Source organism: Leiobunum rupestre, chromosome 10 (genome assembly GCF_980474605.1).
Source record: "Leiobunum rupestre chromosome 10, qqLeiRupe1.1.hap1, whole genome shotgun sequence".
Lineage (NCBI taxonomy): Eukaryota > Metazoa > Arthropoda > Arachnida > Opiliones > Sclerosomatidae > Leiobunum > Leiobunum rupestre.
The window spans coordinates 24,805,763-24,830,391 of record NC_143393.1 but is presented as its reverse complement, the minus strand read 5'-3'; the positions used below and the strand labels follow the sequence as shown (position 1 = coordinate 24,830,391).

The following is a 24,629-nucleotide window of genomic DNA, read 5'->3' as shown; positions in this document are numbered from 1 at the left end:
CGACTTTTGCCCAATTTTATGGTTAATAATTTCATTTTACCCCAAGATTTGGGTAGTTGAAACTACCCAATTATATGGTTAAAATTTGACATTTGACCAAATTAATTGGGCAAGATCTACAATTAAGCCTACTACCTGGGTATTTATAATATGTATAGTCCCCTGCAACAGTTACGGCTTTGTCAAATAACGTTTTTAAGAATTAAAATTGCATCGTGCATCTAAAAAGTAGCCATTAACTTTCGAAAATATACCGTAAAACCACTTTATTTTAGTACTTTAAATATACAATAATAATTCACAAACTTATGGAATTTGATTTTAAACTCGAAATTTTTACAAACAGTTTTTAAAACTATGAAAATCTTCTTATCACAGATTGTTTTACACGAGTCCAAAATTTTGGTCTTAAGCAAAATAACAAAAACATTTATCCGGAAAGATTAATATCAAAATTAGGAAATTTATCACAGTGGAAATAGAGTATACGTGATCTGATACTATTCTCACCTAACATAAAGGTGGATTCTTAGACGAAAAAGAAAAAGGGTTATTTAAAAATGATAGTTTACGAAAAATATTCTTGGAATGTTATATAGTCATGGAGAAACCTTTTCTCCATGATATAGTGATGATAACTAGTTTATTTATCCCTTTCCCAATAGGTGGTTCATCAGCAATAGGGCAAACCTCAATGATGTATGAGCTACTTTATTGTTAAAACATACTACTAAATTAACCAAATTAGAAAAACATAATATAATGAAGTGTGTGTTTTGTCACAATTAATTAAGGACATAGAATTCAATATTTCAATATTGAAATGGATATTTTCTGAAAAATATTCTAGGTCATTATAGTCATAGAAAACAACCAAATATGTTTTGAAAATTAGGTACATTTCTCTGTTTCGCTAAAATAAGTTGAAATTTTTATCAAAAATCTGTTAAATATTGACTCGTAAAGGTCAAAATTCCACCAATTGCACTCATCCTATCCATAACTTCAAGAAAACAACCAAATATGTTTTGAAAATTTGATATATTTCTCTGTTGCGCTAAAATAAGTTGAAATTTTTACCAAAAATCTGTTAAATATTGATTCGTAAAGGTAAAAATTCCACCAATTGCACTTATCCTATCCATAACTTCAAGAAAATAACCAAAAATGTTTTGAAAATTAACTATATTTTTCTGTTTTGCTAAAATAAGTTGAATTTTTTTCCCAGATATCTGTTAGATGTTAACTTGTAAAGGTCAAAATTCCACCAATTCCACTCATACTCTACAAAATACAGAACCACATTTCTGTCCAGAAAAAAATATCAGCTTCACCTTTCCCTCAAATATTTGGCTTGGCAAATGCACGAAAAGTTAAAAAATCAAATGTTACTCTCCGTTTACAGGAACTTGGTTTGTCAATTCCGAGTTTCAAATGCTTATAGCAAGAAACTCGTTGAGTTATTTATTGCCTGTAAACTGAACACATTAATGACATTGGTGATATTACAACATAGTAATTGCCTTGATTTTAGAGCAATTCCTGTCACTAATTTCAAGAACTTCCAACCAGTTCACATTTTGTATTCATATAAGCTTATATTTTTAAACCACTGATGTTTGGATGTAAAAAACATGTTCACACAATAATCAAACAAGGCCTAAACACTTGAAAAAAATAACTTTAAGCCATGAACTATTTAACGTAATTACGTTAATTAGTTCTTGTTTAAGCCTTATTAGGTATAGGAAATGCATAAAATTTAGTTTAGAACATAATGCAATGTTTTAAAGTGTGTAAGTTCATACTGCTTATAACTAAATTAAGAATAATTTAATTACCATTTAATTCAATTGTTGTTTTGTGGAATTAAAAACTAAAACTAAACCGTTCCTGGAACATTAAAAGTTCCTGACATTTGCCAACAAAGTTTTTAGTTTCGACTATTTGGCAAGATACCGTTAAAATAATGAACCAATAAAAACTCAACATTCAAAAAATCAGAATGTTTAGCAGCCGACATAATGGAGTTTTACCAGTTTTTGGGTACATTTTACCCAAGTTGTGCAATAAGAAAAATCCGGCAAATAACCCAAACACGTAACCCTTTCACAATAACCCAGAAGTTTTAGAACAACCCAAAATGGGTTAAAATTAACTCAAATTGGTTAAAAATAAATTTTACCCAGAATATTTAACCCAATCTTTTTTAGCGTGTACAAGTCCCGATGGGTGTAAGTGTTCTGAGATTTATTAGAATTCGTATCGCGTGTTAGAGTACGATTTTTCGATTTAGAAAAATTGGGACTAAAATGGCGGCTATGACCAAACCTACGTAATGCTAGTACTCCCTCCTTTAAAGGTTTACACTGATGTTACGGGCTTGTTTTAGGTTAAAGTCAGTATATTAAATATTGGCGTAGTGCTACCACTCTATATACTCCCTCCTTTAAAGGTTTGCACTGATGTTTCCGGCATGTTTTAGGTTAAAGTCAGTATAGCCCAATATTGGTGTACGTGAAAAGTAAAAACAGGGATTTGGCAAATCTAGATAATACCTTGGTAATACTTTTAGCGGCTCAAACAAAATTTTGCCTATAAAACGAAAGGCAAAACTCCGCAGAAAGACTGGGATCGCGATGACTCTGGTAATTGTACCATCGGCTATAGTTTTTGTTCCGTTGGGTAGCGAGGTGGGCGGCGAAAGTGATAATCAAATCAAGCTAATGCCTCGGCTTGTATTATTTTATCTCTGTTATTCGACTGCATTCCCTCTTGACTACCGCAGCGTGTGCCTTTCACAACGTGATTTGCTAATCACTGGGGAACGGAACCTGCCTCCGCGCTAATCTTATTTCTCCGGCTAACGAGGGAAAATGGAAAACTACTTTATTTGCAAGTACTCTACCTTCAATTTTCTAAGAATAAATATTACAGACTCTGCGGTTTTGGAAAAAAGTCTTGAAATTCGAATTACTGATCCTTAGTAAATTGAAATCTCGACCTTCAAAATGGCCAACTAGAAAATTTAGTAAAGTCTAATACCTTCAAAATGGCCGTGCACCTAGAAAATTTAGTAAAACTAATACCTTCAAAATGGCCGTGCACCTAGAAAATGTAATAAAATGTAATCATTAAATGTTACTTAAACCGTGTGATCTCGACCTTCAAAATGGTGGTATCTTCCCATTGCGCCGAATGCCCGAATCCCATTCGACCGTATTCCCATTAGACCGAATTCCGCCAATGTTTTTGATGAAATTAGCCCAAAGGCAGGTTTTGTATTTTTCTAGGTTAGGTTAGATTAGGTGAGGTGAGGTTAGGTTAGGTTAGGTAACACTGCATGCTGTTCTGACAGATGCTGAAACGGATAAAACCGAATCCTAAACCCGGAGAAGTGCGGCTTTTTCGGTCGAATGGGATTGGGTTCGGTCGAATGGGATTCAAAATAGCCACCTAGAGAAAATAGCAAAATCTTGTAATGGAATATTGCTAAAACAGTGTGATCTCGACCTTCAAAATGGCCACCTAGAGAAAATAGTAAAATCTTGTAATGGAATATTGCTAAAACAGTGTGATCTCGACCTTCAAAATGGCCACCTAGAGAAAATAGTAAAATCTTGTAATGGAATATTGCTAAAACAGTGTGATCTCGACCTTCAAAATGGACACCTAGAAAATATATAAATCAATAATTTTCAGATACCCTCAGATAATAAGTTAGTCAGATAAGGTTAATCTTTTATATTCGCCTAACCAAGCAATTTGATTTCAGATTGTATTTGATACATTATCCCAAATAACTGATTTGAGATAATTTATGTGACTATATTCAGTTAGCTTAACCGTTATCTGAATTATTATAATCATAATCATAATCAGCTAAGCTAATACCCTTGTCACCACCTTAGGCCCAAGTCATCTTGCGACTTATAACGCCTTTAAACAGGTGGCCGGGTTACAACGCGTAGGAGGGTGGTGGCGAGCCCTTCATGACACGCGAGCCGACAGCTCACTACACTAACTATTACCGTCATTACTGAGGCATTAGTGATAGCTACAAGTAGGAAATTAATATCAACAAGATAATTATTCCTAGAAATGCAGTTACTCAACTATTACATTTCATTTGATATAATAATCAAAGATTTCCCTCAATCGAGAATCCCATCGAAATTAAAGAAGCCCCAAAAAATAAAAATCATATCGTAGAACCAAGAAATTTCGGAATGCTAGAAAATACTTTTAAGGATAACCCAAACAGAGCTAGAAGATAATTAACGATCTCCTAGGAGGAACTAATAATAAAACAATTACTAAGGCAGCAAATAGTTTCAATGAATTCTTTTGTCCAACTTTCATAATGCATATTTCGCGTGCAATTTTCCCCAAAGTAAAAATCCATTTTCTGCAAGGGAAAATATTTCAATATGTACAGTAAATTTTTGCCGAACAAAATTTTTAAGGGATATTTCAAATTTGTGTATATTTGATTTGTGTTTTGGGTTAATCCTATTTGAAGAGTTTTTAATCCTGTTTTATTTATTGTTGAAATAACTTGGTCTTCTAAAATAATCTCAAAATCTGCCTGTCAAAAGTTACGTAATTGCATCGAGTCATTTTCTTAAGAGATACCTCTGTATAACTTAAAAAAATGTTATTTGAATTTTTTCGGTTCAGACTCAACACAATCCAGTTCCAATTATTTGGGCAAAGACAATGACCAAACTAAAAGGCCTCTTAAAAACTGTACAGCGTGAAAGAACCTTTAACAGGATTACCACACGCCAGGGAAAGGTCAGGGAATTTAAAAATGGCCCTAAAAAGTCGGGGAAAGGTCAGGGAATTTAAGAATTTGTAAAAAGTCGGGAAATTCAATTTTATCTGGGCACTTTTTGAAGGTAATTTTACTCCAGTTATCTGACAAATTCTATGTTTATTATTTAGTTCCTTTAAAGTTTTGCTAATTTTTTTAACTTTGCAGTAATCTTTTTTGTACTGAAATTTAGGTGGATTTCAATTTATAAACTTCTGATAAAATTAAAATATAAAGTTAAAAATTGTCTAATTTTGGTTTTAAAAAGTAAGGGACATTCTCTTAAAATGGTCAGGGAATTCGATTTGGGTACATTTGTTCGAATTTCATTCGTCCGAACGGTGGTAGAAATGTCCGAATGATCATTTGTCCGAATGCCGGAAAACAGGATCGTATGTCCGAAAACGTATTTAATTTGCCCCAAAAATTTATCACAACTTTTGTTGGTGATTTTGTCGTTCAATTTATGTTAACTTTACTGGCGAATTTCATTTGTTCGAATAATCATTTGTCCGTTTTTTCGAACATTAGGAATTGTGTGTTTTTTTTTTAAATATTGTTAATATAAGAAAATAGTAACATTAGCGTAAACCAGTAGCGTAGCCAGGATTTTGTTTCGGGAGGGGCACACCATTGAAAAAAAAGTAAAAAAATAAAAATACGTTTCTTGGCGTAAACCTAACCTAACCTAACCTAACCTAATATCCATACATTGATTACGTAAAGAACAACGATTTCCGTACATTGATTACGTAAAGAACAATGATTCCGGTACATTAATTACGTAAAGAATGATCGATAGCAACGATATGGGATCAATTACAATTATTAGAAAATAGCTACAGAGCAATTACGTATACGAAGCAAGTATACTTACAAGTGCTAGTAGGCCACACTTTGAAGCTCTCTGGCGCTCTTTTAACTCCTCGTAGGACAATGGAAAAAGATACAGGCATACTTCTCAACTCACCCCTACAACTCCTTCAAATTTTTGTATAAAGAAAAATTTGTCTAATTTTGGTTAAAGTCTCTTAAAATGGTCAGGGAAAACAGGGGATAGTCGGGAAATTTGTATCTGAAATTATTGTGGCAACCCTGTTAAAACTCCTTTTGTGTTTAACGAAATCGGAATGAAATTTTGAAAAGCGTAGTCCTAAAACAGACTTGACAAGAAAGGGAAAAACTGAAACTTTAATAAACGATTGCAATTGGAAAACCTTCAAAATTAGTGGATCGCGCTTTAGCCATCATAATCTCGATAGATTTGAGAGGCGCCAAAAACACTTTTAAGTATTCCAGGAAACTGGACTAATACTCAACATACGGCTGGAAATCGAGATTAAATTTCGCAGTTCAAAAGCGGGTGGGGCCTTAGCCCCTCGGATTTGACCGAGGGGGAATCGGGGGTGGGGGCAGCTCGCTGGCAAGAATCCGTTAAATCCCCCAAAGGGGCCGCGTGCTCTCCCTCAAACTCTATTCATAGCGAATTGAGGCGAAGTCTGAAACGAGTCTAGTGAATCGCGAAAGCTTCTACAATCTACCGTTAGTTGTCTTATACCCGGCAATATCGGCCAACGCAGTCTCCACCCTTTTAGTAGCCTTCGCCAACGACGTAAAGTACAACGGTGAAAATGGTTCGCTCCGATCGATACTTTTACAATCATACTTTGGCAAACATTAGGAAACTTATTACAAATCCCCAGCCTTATTTCAATTTCGCGAATTATTAGATTCCATATAGAGAGAGCGGTAGACTTTGGGCCAGCGCGCGCGAAACGTATAACATAAATTTCCCGCGTTGGCGCCACCTGCTAACATTCGGAATAATTCGTTTCTGGGCTCGATCCGGCTTCCGCTGCGAGGTATAGAAATGACTTTTACAACTCCGGAAAGGTAAATTAATAAATGATGAAATACTTTATTGACGGACTGTCAATGTACAAATCTGTAATTAAGAATATGGTCGTGTTGCGTTAGAAAGGATTTGGGTTCGGGGGTCACGAAACGCGATTAAATAAAAAACATACGACCTTTCGTGGGGGGGGGGGGGGGACGTGTTCCCGTGCCCCCCCCCCCCGGGATACGTTTCATCATTGCAAGTATACTTCGTGCCGTAAGTTTATCTGATTGTTCCCTGTGTGTACTAAAATCACGTACCGTGTAGACGCCGCTGATTCTTACAACTCTTCAGCAATTTGGTCTATAAGGATCAATGATATGTCAATCGACAGAAAATATCAGATCCTCAATAGCCCAATATTAATTTTTGCGCTAGGGGCCCCACAAGTTGGTCATTTGGCATTTTCTGTGATTTTTGAGGATTTTCGACTTTTAATCTGCATACTTTTTCACACAATCACTAAGGGATTTGTGTGTATTAGTTTCACGTACAGTGTCCGCCGCCGCCCGTGTTGCACGATCTCTCGCTGTACGTTAGAGTCACAAAGACACATGATACGGTAAACGATTGGAAATATCATGCCCTAGCCCGTATTGTTGAAATTTGCCCATTTTAGTAGTTTTGGGCGATTTTCTAATTTAAATGTACATATTTTCTTTTTTTAATTAAGAGCGACTTGGTTGAATATTATATTTTAAGTTAGTACCCATCATTTCTGAACTAGTTACATTTTCGGTTGCATTTATAAATTTTAATTTTAAGTGAGATTTCTGGCCAATTTGCGGGACCCCACAACACGCGTACGCACTATTGCGATATTTGAATTTCGTGCCAATTGATACAGGCGCCATCTATTTGGTTCGAGTTTCGCTACCTTATTTCCAAAACCAGGTAACTCGAAAAATTCGGTTTGTCTATTATTTAATTGAAATTAAAGTGTTTGCGTTTCGCTACCTTATTTCCAAAACCAGGTAACTCGAAAAATTCGGTTTGTCAATAAATTAATTGAAATTAAAGTGTTTGCGTTTCGCTACCTTATTTCCAAAACCAGGTAACTCGAAAAATTCGGTTTGTCTAAAAATTAATTTAAATTAACGTGTTCGCGTTTCGCTACCTTATTTCCAAAACCAGGTAACTCGAAAAATGAATTTTTTATAAAATTCCTATTGGGTTTACTACGTTAATGTACAAGATAGTTGAAAATTTGTTCAAATTTAAGAGCGCTCTTAGGTACCAGAATGTATTCGTGATAATAATAAAATAATAATAGTCAGCTGAGCTAATACCCAAGTAACCACAAGCCTAAGTGACTTGTTAAGCCAATAACCGGTGGATTTTTCAAACTACATTTAATAATTATTTGTAGAACTATTACAACGGGAAAATGCGTTTATTATATAAGTTAATATCCCTTCTATATTTAACTTTCGCGCGATAAAGTTTAAGCCACGTTTCGCTGAAAAGTCCCTTGAATATATATGGCCAGTTCTCGCTTAAGTTTATATTTAACCCTAACTAATTTAATATCGTAGTTACAATCTAAAGCAATTAATTCAGTTAATCTCTACTACAAAAAGAACCTAAGCGCGATTAAACTTAATTTAGTACAACTTAAGTTAGTCGAACTCCGCCATTTCCCCCGTGACTACCTAATAAAATTTGCACGAAATCTCGACGTACACAACCAGAGAGAAACTTCGATAAATTAAGACAGGTATTCAGTCGGAAAAGGGCCGCATTGAAAGTAAAAGTATCCTTTTAACCCGGTATGTAATTAGAGAAGGACTACTACCCCTCCAATGGATGTTGTAATCTTGAAGGTCTCGATTCGATTTACTCATTGGCAAAGACACGGGAATCGGGAATGGAGGAGAATTCGGGTCCCCGTCTAATTGCGAGGACAGAATGGGGGATTTCGATGTTAATGTTTATCTCTCTTCGGTTTGAAATTGATTCGAGAATTAGTTCCAATTGGCTTTAGCCGAAAGCGCCACGAGCCCTCTATTCGTTTCCGACGGCGCGGGTTCAACTCTCCGGCAAGCTCTCACTGGAGCCATCTACGCTGATTTGCTTCCTGATCTAAAAGGGGTTCGTCACACTAGAATGTGATTTGACTAAAGGGATGGCCTCGATCTTCGGAGGGTTTCGTAGAGTGGAATCCGCGGGGAAAACGGACGGATTTTCGAACAAGCTCCTCTTCGGAAATTGAATATTTCGATTAAATGACCTCTTGTCATTTCCAATTAATTCGATGGAATTTAATATCGGATTTAAAAATTGATCTCAAATGGTCCCCGCCTTATACGGGACATATTGAATTGAGAGGATTTTCAAACAGATTCTCCCAATTTTAATATTTCATTGCTTGTTAATAGAGAGTGGATTTTATCCACAACGATAAATGATAAAATACCCTTTGAAATGAACGTAGCCTCGAGATATTTTCATTTTTAATTAGATAAACACGATTATAATAATATATGTATAAAGAGAAGTAATATTGGTGCCTTTATAGCGATGTTTTAAAGCTATTGCGGAAAGAAAATACGAGTTATAAAGGCCATAAATTATGGAATATAAATATAATATATTCATAAGGAAAATAACTTCTCGGTAGATTTTTTTGGTATAACCGGAATTGAAGGCTTTAAAAGTCGCTTGATGACTTAGGCCTACGGTGGTTGATTATTATTCTAAATTTTGAGCCTATGAGGGTACGTATTTCATTCAGACAGGACTCATTCAGCGGCGTCACCAGGATTTTTAATTTGGGGGCGCTTAAGCCGATAACCCAACTGGGTTTCCAATATCCAAAAAGGATAATATTTTTATCGGCTTAGAAAAAGAACTGCGAATTAAAGGTATAAAAGAAAACATTTTATTATTAATATATTAATATAGGAACCGTTTTATTTGTTTAATCGAAACAATGAGATAAATAATCTTTCACTTTTAAAAATCGATTAACAGTTTTAACAAGTACTATAATATTCGACCAAATTTTACTAGGAGCTTTCCTGGAATTTTAAGAGGCGCTATTAAGAAATTTTAGGGGGTGCTTCAGAAATGTTTCACGTGGCTCAAGCGCTGCCTAAAACACCCTGGCGACGCCACTGGTCACTCATTATCGATAAGAAATGAAACTGAAATATACAATCTACAACGACCCAAAGCTAGGGTGGTTCATAGGGCAGCCCCCGTCGCCTTATGACGGTGCCAATACTTGGATAAAGCTTCTCAAAGAGTTGGACACACGCTGAAGAAAAGAGAATATACACCATTCCAAATTCACCAAATAATACAGCCAAAGGAGGAAACTTTCCGACCTCGACTATAGACTCGGGTGGGTGGGCGGTAAGGTCTAAGGGCAGCGGTCCAGATGTCATTCGGAATCGTGTTACGCTTTTCACGGTGAGAAATTCTCAGCACCTATTCTTTCCGCATTTTGGCGCCCTCACGTGTCAGCCACCGAAAACTAGCGGTTGTTCTTTTTCATCTATTTCTCGACGCCTGGGCTTAGAGCTTCGGTTTCCAACTTTTCTACCGGTTTTTTTTAAAGGTAAAAAACGTCTTTGGCGCTCTATACGGTGGCATCGCGAACTAGAAACTGTCACCTTCTGTCCGTATCCATTTAGAGGCGGGAAATGCTCAAAGATGGGGCTGTAATCGTTTTTTTTCCCTTACGCGTAGAAAACCCCTTTATTATTATTCCACGTTTATCCAGAGGGCGTGAGTGTCGTTATTAAGCTCGAAACAGCCGGAACAAATCACGGATGAATTAGATTTGGTGGTAAACACGATTACATATTTATTTTTTAAAGAAGTCCGCCGGCTGATCTAAGAAAGATACATTTTCGTGTTTTGGTTGTCTAACTATTTTTCACTGTTTAGTTGGAACGGTCGGCCAAAACAAAACTTAATATTTATTCAAAAAAAAAACGATAATAGAGGTCGGCGTTCGATTAACTTTTATCCATGGATGAAATAAGTTCGACGATATTTAAATAATATTTATTTAAATAACCAATATTTGAATAATAATTGTAAAATGTTTAAATAATCGAAAGTGGATAAGCCTATTATTTAAACAAAACAAACAATTATTTAAATAAATACCATTTTAATTCAAATAAATGCTTGGTTGCGTAAAAACATAATTAAATAAGTTAAAATTATATTCTTTTTACCAACTTTTGGTAAATAAATCGGAAATTTTGTGGATAATGAATACACAATTCCGAGCACTAGTTTCTTTCGCTTGTATCGGGATTTCGGAGTAGGGTAAGAAGAGTACGGCTCCAATTGTGTGGTGGCGAATAGTTTGAGTCGGCGTAAAAACGTTTTTTTTTTTTCAAAAAGGCTGCCTGTGGCCTTTTTAGCAGATAAATTCTGGCTAACAAACGACAAAATCCGATTTTCTCCTTTACACCTCCTTTTCAGAAGGAGTAAAAAGAGTAGCCCTAAGACTGCGGAAGAGGCGAATAGTTTCTGTGGCGGAGTAATTATAATGCCTGGAACATGCGAATAAAACGTTTTGGGGTAAAAAGAGTACACTTTTAGTTCCAAGAACAGGCGAAAAGAAACCCCCTTATAAAAAACAAGTTGGCAAGCCAAAATATACCTCTCCTCGGAAGAGTTTTTAATTTTCAGTAAAGCGTAACTGTAGCCGTGGTTCTGCGGTAGAACGCTCACCTGTCGTGCAAGAGGGCTCGGGTTCTAATCCCTTACGATTAAAAAATTATACTACACCCAATGACAAAAAGAGGGTGCTTTTATAAAATCCCTTTCCCTGATTCTAAGAAACTGGGTACGCAGTGATTACCCTTTGCCCCGAAAATGTGAATGCGTTCGCAGGCCTGACAGACAGACCCACCCACAGACAGACAGACAGACAGACAGACCCACCCACAGACAGACAGACCCACCCACAGACAGACAGACATACAGACACGGTGGTTATATAATCCGTCCTAGGGTACAAAGTCCCCTCGGAGAGGTAAAAAGGTTGTGAATATATTGAAGTTAGCCAAAAAATTTGACAGATATTTCTACTGAGTTATTAGCTGTTCAATGCAATTTCACTAAAATTGCATTGACCGTCTCACTATAATAAAAAAGTTAAGTATTGAATTTGACAATTTATCTGTAAATGTAATTAAACCTTTTGGTAATAGTTGGCAAAATTGGTAGAATAACCGTTTGGAGGTTTTTCTTGAGTTCCATGCCATCATTCATAGAAAAATATTCGCGTGGTCTAAAAACGCGAGGTGTGGCACTGTAATCGCCATGATTGGAAACGAGTATTGTACTCCCTTTTTCGAGACGTCACAATGTAGCTGTGGTATCTTCTAATTTTTAATATTGAACTTTGCCTTCTTTTAGAATTTTCTAGGGCAGAAAGGTATAAGTAAAACTTTAAAACCAAATGCAAAACCATCAGAAATGCTATGTGGTATTTCATCAGTTAACTGGCCCGGTTCTTTCATTTAAAAACATTCGAACAAATTATTTTACGTTTTAAATACTCGATTTGGTATTTGATATGGTCTAGAAAACAAATATTTGATGGTCTAGAAAACAAATATTTGATGGTCTAGAAAACAAATATTTGATGGTCTAGAAAACAAATATTTGATGGTCTAGAAAAAAACAAATATTTGATGGTCTATAAAAAATAAATATTTGATGGTCTAGAAAACAAATATTTGGTGGTCTAGAAAAAAATATTTGATGGTCTATAAAAAATAAATATTTGATGGTCTAGAAAACAAATATTTGATGTTCTAGAAAAACCGGATTGGCTGATTTAAATCAACTTGATTTTAATCACGATTTAAATCAATTTTTATAAAGTATTTAAGAAAAAGAAAAAACCTCGCCAATTGCTATAATTTAGGATTCAATATAATCTTTTTTGTACTCCCCCCTAATGTTGCATTGGATTCTACCTGTGGGTGGAGATTCCACCGAATTTTTTTTAAAGTACCAAAATAGGTTTTAAAAAATAAAAACTTCTATATAATTATTAGCTTAATTTTAATAAATTCATTATACATATTAGTCTTTAAAAATTAAAAACATATTTGTTTTAGGTAAAATTATGATACTAAATTATATAAAACTTTGAAATTTTAATTAAAATCAAATAAATCAAAAAATCAATAAAAATCCGATTTAAATAAAAAAAATCGATTAATTTGATTTTTTTTTAAATTGCCAACCCGGCTAGAAAACAAATATTTGATGGCCTAGAAAACCAATATTTGATGGCCTAGAAAACCAATATTTGATGGTCTAGAAAACAAATATTTTATGGCCTAGAAAACCAATATTTGATGGTCTAGAAAACGAATATTTTATGGTCTAGAAAACAAATATTTGATGGTTTAGAAAACAAATATTTTATGGACTAGAAAACAGATATTTTATGGTCTAGAAAACCAATAATTAATGATCTAGAAAACAAATATTATATGTTCTAGAAAACAAATATTTGAGGGTCTAGAAAGCAAAGTCGTTGATTTAGAAAACAAATATTTGAGGGTCTAGAAAGCAAAGTCGTTGATTTAGAAAACAAATATTTGAGGGTCTAGAAAGCAAAGTCGTTGATTTAGAAAACAAATATTTGAGGGTCTAGAAAGCAAAGTCGTTGATTTAGAAAACAAATATTTGAGGGTCTAGAAAGAAAAGTCGTTGATTTAGAAAACAAATATTTGAGGGTCTAGAAAGCAAAGTCGTTGATTTAGAAAACAAATATTTGAGGGTCTAGAAAGCAAAGTCGTTGATCCAGAAAACAAATATTGGTTAATACGAACTCGAAACAAACCATTTTATAAACAAAAAATCTTCCTCGCCACCAAAAACCACAAAAGAGTTTCATAAATAAACCTTTCTTTGAACCTTTATTAAACCGAGAAAAAAAACTTGATCAATCCAAATATTGGGAATTAATCCCTTTTAGCGTGAAGCAATTTACGCTTTTCCCTTCATTAAACCTCGAACGTATTGTTTTCGCGGATGGGTATAAACCGGGCGACCCTCCCAAAGTTTTGCCAAAACGACTATCGGCTTATTAATCTAAACCAAAGCCGATAAAAAAAACCTGAGTCGTCGAAGGGGGTTCTCTAATGAACTATAACATAAAAGAATCATTAGGAGAGATGAGCCGGGGGGGGGGAGTTTTGTCACTTAAACTCGCGTTATAAAAACCCCCCTCCGAGTTACATCTTGATTAAAGGCGTCACCCTGCCTAAATAAATTAATTGGAAGATAGAAGCTTGACCCTGGCCTTATTAAAAGATTATTAGGAGACCAAATTATAAACGTATACAGAGCGAAACAATGTCGAAGCTACTTAAGCTTCCTTCCCGACAAACTTCCCGACTTTTAACCCGGAAGTTCAAATAACCACGTTAATTTGATATTAATTGATAGTTATGCTAAAAAGTATTAGGCTAATTACTAAAATCAGACGAATGAAATTGAAAATAACAACTTTATTAACGCCATAATTTTTAAAATATAAAAAATGACTTGTATTTTTAGACATTTTAAATTTTTATATTTTTAGATATTTAATTTTTTTATTTTTAGACAAATTTTTATATTTTTAGACATTTTAAATTTTTATATTTTTAGACATTTCAATTTTTTTATTTTTAGACAAAGTTTTATATTTTTAGACATAAATTTTTATATTTTTAGACATACATTTTTATATTTTTAGACATAAATTTTAATATTTTTAGACATAAATTTTTATATTTTTAGGCATTTTCAATTTTTATTATTAGACAATTGAAAATTTTTTATTTTTGGATATTTAAAATTTTTATATTTTTAGGCATTTAAAAATTTTATATTTTTAGACATTTAAAATTTTTATATTTTTAGACATCTTAAATTTTATATCTTTAATAAAGTTGTTATTTTTAATTTCATTCGTCTGATTAATTAATAGATTGGATTTTGTATTTTGGCATTATATTTGTAGGTCAAAAATTGGCCAAGCGCCTGTAGAAGTGTTCCACACGCGGTACATTGCTGTTCGGGAGTGAAGCTACCCACCAGGCGCTTGCGATGGGAATAAACTGTACCCAGTTGCAGCTTTAGAAATGGAAAAATTCTAATAGAGAATTAGCTTTTACCAAGAATGTATTTATTTATACCTAGGGAGAATGTCTATGTCGAGACGGTTTTTAGCCTTTCTCTCAATCCACCCGTTGGTCCCCCCAGTACGCTCCTCCGCTTAAAATAAAACGAATAGTCCCGGTATTTCATTGGCTGCTTAAAATTTACGTCACCTAACATCGCATCAAACGCCGGTGACGTTTTTTCTTTCCCCCCGCGTGAGACGGGGGAAAGGCGTTCAACGTGCCCGGCGATTGTCGCAACATAATCATTCTTCCTAAATATAAATAAATACATTCTTGCTTTTACTCTATGTTGAAACGATCCGTATGCAATAACGACTGTTATTTCTTTTAAAGCTTACCTAACATAATTAGAAAAGAAAAACATCTGTGTATACGGTTATAGAAGACAATAAAATACTCTAAAATTACACCGAAAAACTTTTAGTTTTACTGTGTAATTTTAAAGTTGTATTTTATTGTGTTTCGTACAAACACAAACATTTTACAAAATATTAACGTAGTTTCACAAGAAAATAAACTACATAAAGTTCTTCAATAGCACGAAAGATTTGAAATAAAATAAAATAAAAAATTTAACGAAACCGGGAATTAAAAACAGCTCTTGAGTTGTAATATCATCGTAATATCGGACGATTTTACGCTGATATATCGGCTGTACCCATAACGGTGCATCCCTAATTATATTATTATTATTCCTGTTTTTTTTACATGAACGTATATACCCTATTTAGTATTTACAATACAACATATTTAAGACATTTTAACATATTTCAGGCAAAGAAGGAAGGGTAGTAATCTTTGAGTGTACTCTAGCGATAGTAATTCGACAATAATAGATAGATATAATTATAGATAATTAAAGCAAATTTATAGTTCGATCAGACTTCCCAATTGATGCTATATCAGCTAGTGACTCACTCTGTTGAGCCTTTGGCTAACCCATTTCGCAAGGAACTTTTAGTCACCAAAGGTCAGATAGTCAAGCTCATTAGCAAAGGTGTATTGGCTCCTTATGTCAGCGAAACGGGTGGGGGGGAATTGATGATATGGGAAATGTCCTCAACGGGAGAGTCACAAAGAGGACACTAGGGGTCCTCCCCGAAGGCAACCGCCCATCTAGCCATGTATTTCAATCGCGTTGAAAGATTTCCAGAAAACCCAAAAACGTCTCAATCTAACAGCAACAAACACAAGGAGAACGCAGCTAGCCTTTAAACACGCTAACGCCGTACACTCTTAAAAATATTAGGTTGTTTTTGAACCAAATTCGGTGGTTTTTTTACCCATTGTTGGGTCAGTATTTAACCAAACAAAATATTGGGTGGTTTTAGTTTTCACCCAAAAAGGGTTATTTTCATGACGCTATTTTGGGTTAAATTTATAAGTTACCCAAATATGGATTGAACATTAGCCCAAAATATGGTTAATATATGACTAAATTTTGGGTTATAATTTAACAAGAAAATCCACGCCTTCTGACGGGTTACGTTCTCCTTGTGTGGGGTACTGTGTTTGTTGCTCCTACGTCTGAACATAAAATAAAACGAAATCTTTATAATGCGCATTTGATCCTTAATTACCCAAATTGAGGTAATACGAGCGGGTCAACTGATAAACGGAATTAAATTTCAACCAGTCATATTATAAATATTATCCCGCATCTGACTTAACAAGAAGGTATAGCTTTTCAACTTTCTGTCCATACAAAGCCTGAAATGATACTGAATACGGTTAGTGGAAGAACTAATTTTCTTAAAAGTTCGGAAGAAGAACGAGATAGAGCGGAGAGCGTTCGGGAAGAGGGCTAAATAGAGAGTTTCGCAGCGGCAGCGAGCGTATTCCGTTGCTTGAAGAAGATTTATTAGCAAAAGCCCGTCCAGGAAAAGAAAGGAAGCCAAAGAGAAATAGCCGTTTCCAGCGAGCGCTTCCGCTCTCCGCCGTTTTAATAGTTCCATTCCTTCTTGGCACTCCTAAAGCCACTCCTCCTGCGAATACCAACCTATCTCGACAGCGTCTATCCAGCCGGATTAAACTGAATTATTAACGTATAAGAGCTACGTTACGAGCTTGGTAACCCTCCGAATGGCGTTCGGTGTCAGGTTAACTTGGTACGAGTGAGAGTTAGAAGGTCTAGGCCTAGAGGGCGTGACGTAACCGCGGATTCCCATTTTCTATTAGCGGGGAATACCGTTTTCCGCCCCCTCGACGCCTCCACTTCCTCCACCCACCAACTCCCCTTCCTTTGAGAATGAAATCGAGGAAATTGATTTATGTTTCGCGTAGAGTCAGTCAAATAGAGACAGAGCCCTTTCTTTCGCAATTTCGTGGAATTCCGTATTTGTTTTAAATGTTTAACACGCTACCAGTATTCATCTTTCATTGATTGTCTTTGAAGCTCCTATTTTTCGATACGCTGTGACTTTGATCAATCGTGTACGCTTGAAAGTTCATTTAATTTCAATTAATTAACGGGATTTTTATAAATTACGAGTTTCTGTTCTTTTGAAAAGTGTATAGATACTAGATTTGGGGTTTTTGCCAACCACTGATCCTTAGTAAATGACTTAAAGAGCTCATTACTGACTTAATAAAGAGGTCTATGATGTCGATGACCTCTTTAATAAGTCAATAACGACTTCGTTAATAAGTCAATAATGACCTCTTTAATAAGTCAGTAACGATTTTTGTAATAAGTCGGTAACGAGCTCTTTAATAAGTCGGTAACGAGCTCTTTAATAAGTCGGTAACGAGCTCTTTAATAAGTCGGTAACGAGCTCTTTAATAAGTCGGTAACGAGCTCTTTAATAAGTCGGTAACGAGCTCTTTAATAAGTCGGTAACGACCTATTTAATAAGACGGTAATGACCTCTTTAATAAGTCGGTAATGACCTCTTTAATTAGTCGATAACGACCTCTTTAATAAGTCGATAACGACCTTTCAATAAGTCGATGACGATCTCTTTAATAAGTCGGTAACGACCTCTTTAATAAGTCGGTAACGACCTCTTTAATAAGTCGGTAACGACCTCTTTAATAAGTCGGTAACGACCTCTTTAATAAGTCGATAAAGACCTCTTTAATAAGTCGATGACGAAATCTTTAATAAGTCTATAAAGACCTCTTTTTTACTGACTTATTAAAGAGGTCGCTACTGAATTATTTAAGACGTCATTTATGAGTAATTAAAGAGATCATTACTGAATAATTAAAGAGGTCATAACACAATTATTAAAGGGGTCATAACACAATTACTGAATTACTAAAGCGGTCTTTATGCTAAATTACTGAATTACTAAAACGGTCTTTATGCTAAATTACTGAATTACTAAAGCGGTGGCTATACTAAAATACTGAACTACTAAAGAGGTCGTTAAGGAATTATGAAGTAGGTCATTTTTAAGACGGTTATAACCAAAATACCGAATTACTAAAGAAGTCGTAACTGAATTGCGAAAAAGCTCTTTACATTATTCTAGACCAATTTTATTCGGTTGTTTTTAAGGCGGCTTTCCTACTACTCGTACAATCAAAGAGCGAATAAAATATTATACCAAGTACAAAAAAAACATGATAAATATCGAATAATACACTACAAATCACGTCAAATTAAGCAATATTTGTGGGACCACGTACTCCCCTTTATTCACCCAAGGGGGGCGAGCTAACAATTCAAAAGCACTTTAACTGATTAGTATCGTTTTTTTCTATCTCCAATTTTTAGATTCAACTTTGTACTTCGCTTCCGAACGAGATAGGCGGACATAATAGAACGGAGAAGAAGAAGATTTTGCGCTTTTTATTTTGTGGCCAGTTTGGAAAATACAGCACGTTCGGCGACTCGAAAAATTTATGAAAGAAAAAATCCAAAACAGCATTCGGGTAAGTTTTATATTTAAAGAGATAAAAAAAATAGATAACTGCTTATGCTATAATAAAATACAAAGATATAAGAGGCTAGCAAATATGGCCTTTTCGAATTGAAGGAATAATAATTTACTTGTTTTCCCCGCATTCGATTTGCATTGTTTCTACGTAAAGTGTGTTCTTCCTGTCAGCTTTTCTGAAACTGACCAGATTTGGAGCGTTATCTGTTTGCTAGTATTAATTAATGATTAATTTAGCATGAAAAGAGTTTTTTCCACTTTTTTCCATTTTTTCCGGTTTTTGCCGGGTTTTTGCCAACCCTGGTTCTGAGGTTTATTATAATAAGGAGACGTCATCAACTTTGGCTGTAGAAAAAAATATTCCCCAGTTATGGCGCCCTTTATGACGTTGACCGATTTGCAAATGTAATTTAACTTGTTTACCATTAGAGGCCAAGTCTTCCTAAATGAAATTTAACGGTAACTAAACAATAAAAAATAAATAAAACGGCAAAGATTAACAAAAATCCGGATAGTTAATCCTTTTATTTATTTGTCAATATTCCCCAGTTATGGCGCCCTTTATGACGTTGACCGATTTGAAAATGTAATTTCACTTGTTTACCATTAGAGGCCAAGTCTTCCTAAATGAAATTTAACGGTAACTAAACAATAAAAAATAAATAAAACGGCAAAGATTAACAAAAATCCGGATAGTTAATCCTTTTATTTATTTGTCAATATTCCCCAGTTATGGCGCCCTTTATGACGTTGACCGATTTGAAAATGTAATTTCACTTGTTTACCATTAGAGGCCAAGTCTTCCTAAATGAAATTTAACGGTAACTAAACAATAAAAAAAATAAAACGGCAAAGATTACCAAAAATCCGGATAGTTAATCCTTTTATTTATTTGTCAATGGCTACTGGCAGGTTTCCAAAGTGGTATTTAACAGGTTGTAAATAATGTGGTAATTAAGGGGGAAGAATACAGTAAAAGCCTCTTTTTCGTTCAAGCTGAACGTTTCTGTTTTAACAATTACATAATTGAATTATATTTTTGTTATTAGGCTGAACCTTCCTCTAGTGCTCAAAATAATATTTATAATTCTAATATTAATAGTTAACGAGATATAAGATCCTAACTAAAGGGTAGTTTGGACGCTTGCCCAGCTTGTTTAGCTCCGGGGGTCCGAATTAAAATGTAATAACTTAATAAAATTGACAAAATTATTTTAATCACTAAACAAGAGGGTGTTCTACACATAAATATTAATTTTATAAGTTAAAATACAAAATTAAAGGAGTTCAGCTCGAAATAGCGCGAAAGTAGACAATGGCTACTGTAGTCTTCCTCCTTTATAGTAAATAACGTTATGATATAAAATGGGTAAAGTAGAAAATAATGGAATTTATTGTATTTCCATGAATTATTCACAGCATATAAAACTACATTTATGGAGATAAAACCGTTTAGATTTAGAACAGACAAGTTTGTAGTGTAATTAAAATAAATTTTCTGATCTTCTAAAGTTGATATATTCAGTTTATAGATTGATTTTATTGATTTAACCTACTTTCATACAATATTTACCGCTATTTACCCTCTGTTTACCATATTTACCGCTATTTACCATATTTACCCTCTATTTACCATATTTACCGTCTATTTACCATATTTACCCTCTATTTACAGTCTATTTACAATATTTAACGCTATTTACCATATTTACCCTCTATTTACCGTCTATTTACCATATTTACCCTCTATTTACCATATTTACCCTCTATTTACCGTCTATTTACCATATTTACCCTCTGTTTACCATATTTACCCTCTGTTTACCATATTTACCGTCTATTTACCATATTTACCGCTATTTACCATATTTACCGTCTATTTACCATATTTACCCTCTATTTACCGTCTATTTACCATATTTACCCTCTGTTTACCATATTTACCGCTATTTAACATTTACCGTCTATTTACCATATTTACCGTCTATTTACCATATTTACCGCTATTTACCCTTTATTTACCATATGTACCGCTATTTAATGTACCACTATTTACCATATTTACTTAAAATTATTTACCATTATGTACCGCTATTTAATGTACCACTATTTACCATATTTACTTAAAATTATTTACCATTATGTACCACTCTTTATCGTATTTACCACTATTTACCATTATTCCTATTGAAACATGTACTTTCGATGGTTCCTGTTGATGTTTTGGGGAAAAAAATAGTCAGTACAGTGTTTCACTTGTTTCGTCCTAGATGGACACTTCTCTCGTGAGATGTATCATATACTTCTGTAAATAATAAACGGGTTAAGCCCAGCTAGGAAACGCCTAAGAGCAACGTGTAGAACGGTAAACGTAGCATTATTAAGCGCAAACTGTTTAGCTTAAACCAGGGTTGCCGCAGTATCTGGAAAACCGGGAATTCCTGGAAAATTCAGGTAATTGAATATAGGTCTAAAAGTCACCAAATTTTAAAAATGAGTCGAAAAAATCAGGGAATTTAACTTCTGTTGCAAATTTGAAAACTTTGACTAAAATATAGGTAAAAAATACAAACTTTGCCATGGAAAAAAATATGAGAAAATCTCCGGATATGGTCAGGTAAAACCTGGAAAAATCAGGTGTGGCAAATTGGAAACCTTAACTAAAATATAGGTGAAAAATACAAACTATTGGCATGTAATAAATTAGGGAAAATCTCCCGAGATGGTCAGGGAAACCTGGAAAAATCAGGAAATTATAGCGTCTTAAGAAACTGGCAACCCTGTAGACGTTTTATAACGCCATGGACAGTAAATTAAGAGGTCAGGTTTTCGATACCCTTCCACAGTGCATTTTATTTCTCCCCGCGTATCAATCAGCTCGAGAGACTCCGAGGGAGTCTTGCAAGGTCGTTTGTACCACTTGATCTTAAAATTTCAAAATGGAAATCTAATGCGGTTGATATTGTTACGTAATTTGTTGCGCTTTATATTTTAGTAATTTCTAATTTTGGTTTTTTAATCCAATAAAAACTATCAACTGATATTTAGTATATCGTATTTAATCTATAAAAACGTGAATAAATACCTTTTGGTGTAAAAATGTATTTCGTGTTTATCTTTTTTCTTTTTTTGAACAGTATCGTCCACTCTTAGCGATACTTGTTTTTTTTTTCAAATAACCTTGGCCGACTCCCTTAGTGTGATTGGTTTACGGGGGCTAAAAACCAGGCTTTTTACCGATCCTCTAAAATCCACTATCCATGATAACGCGAATTAAAATCCTGTATATTAATAAATTTCCACGGGGTAGGTACATTTGTTCGAATTTCATTCGTCCAAAATAACAAATGTTTCAATTGTTCGAATTGGACAACTTGTTTGTTTCATTCGTCCGAATCGGTAGCATCACTTGTCCGAATTCTGTCGCTAAATTAGTATTTCTATTTTTCCTTTGGCCGATATAGTAAGTGGGAGTTGCGTTGAATGTTGTGGATATTTTAGGTTAGGTTCACGTTAATGTTACTATTTTCTTATATTAACAATATTTAAAAAAACCAACCAATTCCTAATGTTCGAAAAAACGGACAAACGATTATTCGAACAAATGAAATTCGCCAGTAAAGTTAACATAAATTGAACGACTAAATCACCAACAAATGTTGTGATAAAATTTTCGGGCAAATGAAATACGTTTTCAGACATACGATCCTGTTTTCCGGCATTCGGACAAATCATCATTCGGACATTTGTACCACCGTTCGGACGAATGAAATTCGAACAAATGTACCCAAATCAAAGCAACTATTCGATAGTCCATAAAAAAAGCCGATTCGAATTTTTTATTCTTTATTTCAAATTTCTTCTTTTCTTTAAAAAAAAAGAATAAAACGTAACGTCTAGAAAGTATATTCGCGGGTTCGTGACGAGCGTTCCGTCTTAGGAGTCGTCTCTTCCCGAAAACGCTCATAAAGAGAAGGCCATCTTTTCAAAACTTAGTCGAATTAACTTTAATCGCTAAATTTGTAAAGGCTTATGCCACTTTGTACCCGGGGACGCCGCGTTAAAAAGAATGTCTAAAAGCAGAGAGGAAAACTTTTATTGTCAGCCCATTCGCCCGTCTTTTCCACTCCCGGTTTTTTTGGAACGCTTAAGCTTTTGCGAGGCCAAATTATGCACTGGCGCCTCTTTAAAACGCTCTTTTTACGTTCGCTACGGTCGAGTTCGCACAAGACTCTCTCCAAATTGTCGCCTTTTAAAGAAATTCTTGACGAAATTCAATAGTCATAAGAATGTATTCCAGTGGATTGGAGAATATTTGCGAAGAGTCCTGTTTGTCTCGTGATTCCCTCGTTGAAAACCACGCCCCGTGTAATCTTTCACTTTTAACAGGAATCCATACCTCCACTTGGAATTATTATCGCGGCAGATTTCTGTCTCGATGGGGCTGACGGTTGTTTTTGACGTCACTATGTTAACTTAACAAACAACAACGTGAGAGGGGAGCGCGCGCAGAGGGGATTTTTTCTCTCGTAGGAGGGGCTAAAGCCGTCAGAGTGATCTTACCATACACGATACGCCAGGATAAGCATTCCAAGTAGAGGTATGGATTAATAATAATAATCAGCTAGGCTAATCACCCAAGGCACCACCTTAGACCTAAGTCATCAAGCGACTTTTAAAGTCATTATTTCAGGTGGCCGGGTTACAATGCGTAGGAGGCTGGTGGCAATCCCTTCATACCATCTAGGAGCCGATTTGTTTAACACGTTAACAACGTTAGACCTAATATCTTAAGTTAGTCATTACAGTACCCCACACAAGGCGAACGCAACCCGTCAAAAGTCGTGGATTTTCTTGTGTACATTTTTCATTGGTTAGACGCTTTATCTCCTGCTGCCGTCGGAAAGGGAAAATTCGGAAATTGTCATCCCTCTTTCCGTAAAACGTTCAGCGTAAAGGTTCGTCCAATGAAATTTGTACGCAACACTGCGTTAGCGTGTTTAAAGGCTAGCTGCGTTCTCCTTGTGTTTGTTTCTCCTAGATGCCACGCGAGCCAACAGCTCCCTACACTAACTATTACCGTTAACCTCAACAAGTTTTGCCTGCCTTTAACCGTACGTACGTTCACAATTATATTCCAACAGCCTGTGAGTTTGTCCAAATAATTACTGATAGCTATATAAAGTGATGCCCAAATAAGCGCTCCTAGCGAGAAAAACAAATTCTACATGGTCGTATATTTTAAATGTGAAATATTAAGTGTTATAATATACATTCAACTAGTAAAAGACCACTTTTGTACAATAAAAGTTTATTAAAAACTGCTACGGCTAGAGCTCGGCGAAACAGATAAATTAACCGCTAAAGTTTTGATTAACCATAAAAATTACGATTAACTGTTTATCCATGGATATTATCCACGGCTATATAGCAATTTAACATGTAAAAGAATCGTTTTTTCCCGGATAATTTTCGTTTGTGGATAAAAATAAATAAAGTGATTATTTCTTATCCAAACGCCGAGCTCTATAGCTACGGCCGTTTCGACGCTAGTTTTTGCTTTCGAAACGGCCGTAGCAGTTTTTAATAAACTTCTATTGTACAATAGTGGTCTTTTACTAGTTGAATGTATTTTATTATGTACAAGTTTGTCCTTCGACATGTTTAGTTGAGTGTTATAATTTAATTTTATCAAGCTACGTAATGCTTAGGACCTAACTAGATTCTATTAATCCTAGTAACGGCATCGCGCAACCTTACATTTCGTTGTAAGCATCGTCTGAAGTATGTATAAGCGTAAACACAGTTAATTTCTAGTTCCGCCGAGTATATTAATTCCGTTCGCTTTCGAAATGATCGTCTCGGTGGAGCAA

At 34.8% G+C, this 24,629-nt stretch overlaps 1 protein-coding gene across 3 annotated transcripts in view; it reads left to right on the top strand.

Annotated features, from left to right (window-relative positions):
- The window catches only part of Pgant5 (polypeptide N-acetylgalactosaminyltransferase 5), a 244,869-nt gene that overhangs the window by 131,308 nt on the left and 88,932 nt on the right, over window positions 1-24,629 (top strand). For all 3 annotated transcript variants that reach the window (XM_090160009.1, XM_090160010.1, XM_090160011.1), the window contains one exon: window positions 18,594-18,751. The gene's annotated coding sequence lies outside the window, so the exon portion shown is untranslated. The remainder of the gene's footprint in view (window positions 1-18,593; window positions 18,752-24,629) is intronic.